Consider the following 1,375-nt stretch of genomic DNA (forward strand, 5'->3'; position numbering starts at 1 on the left):
CCATGGTCTGTCTACGACACACGCGTAGATCACGCTCTGACTCGCGCTGAACTATGGGGCTTGTAGTTGTTTTGTAGAAGATCTGCAAGTCTGTCGTGCGGAGCAATCTAGTGCTAGAAGCAGCAGCTTCCACTATACGCGTAGACGACGGTTGTATCGTGTGATAAGATATATCGGCTGATTTTGTAAATAATTATATATAGTATATAGTTATAGTTGCCTTATATACTTGACTTGAAGCCTACAATAGTTGGCACAATATAAAGGATGTATGCAGCATTCTTTCTTTTAAAAAAAGCTGATTAATAACACAATTTTATTGATAGGGTTAAAAAAATTATACATTGGGATGAATATTGATGAATTACAATTATTGCAGGCATATCAATAATTAAACTGTATATTCTAGTATAGAATATAGAGTCTGAACATGGAGGTCCTGGATGTGACTTTTATGTAAAGAAAGTGTTTTTTGTTGTTGTCTGATTTGTTTAGAATAATGACTAAGAAATGGGCTAATGCTACCCAATGTGTAATATTTTATATTTCTGTAAATGTTCCAGATAATATGCATGGATGCAAAAAAGCAGATATTATAGTTACTGGTACTGTACATGCATAGGAGATTCCTTTGTTGTTCAAAGTGGGGTCCGGGGAAAGTTGTCTCAGTGCTTTTCGGGGCATGTCGTCACATGACAATATGGGTGAAATGGGTGAAGTGTATCCGATGCAGCACATCAGGCAAATGAGTCTTGTACTGCAGGGTTCACAGTTTAATTGTGTCAGCACTGTGACTCTGCTGAAAACTCAGATTAAGCTACTGTATGTAGCCTATTCAGCGACAGCATTTAAACTATGTTGAGCTAGTCAGTTTGCAACTCTTGTTGCATTTGGTTTTGAATTAGATTTGAAAACGTCATAGCTCAGGATGAATTATTTGTTTTTTTTATAATGCGTTATTCATTTACACTTTTTTTCCACTAAGAGTGCATGTGTGTTGGTCTGCATATCAATCCTTCTTGCCCAAAGTCGGCTATTTTTTATTTGTTAGTTTATTTACTTACATGGGTTGTTCCTGTTTTTTCATGCACTGTCACTGATGAAGCATTTGAACATACCAGGGCTTCATAAATTATACTTTCAATGACTTATTGAATAAGTTTGGAAAGCCTCTATTTGTATGCATGTTCTCATTTGTTGATGTGACAATTTACCCCGCATAGTGTGGTGATGGGGCAACTTGTCACAAATGCACATTCTGTACCTTACCAATTACAAATCTATATTAAAGTGAGAAGTAAACATCTAAAGACTATACTTTTGTGCAACAGAATTTATAATTTAGTCTAATGTGGAAAATGAGTGACTGTGATGT

The sequence above is a fragment of the Cebidichthys violaceus genome, unplaced genomic scaffold (assembly GCF_023349555.1).
Source record: "Cebidichthys violaceus isolate CVI_PGR_0920_01 unplaced genomic scaffold, fCebVio1.0.p SCAF_12, whole genome shotgun sequence".
Lineage (NCBI taxonomy): Eukaryota > Metazoa > Chordata > Actinopteri > Perciformes > Stichaeidae > Cebidichthys > Cebidichthys violaceus.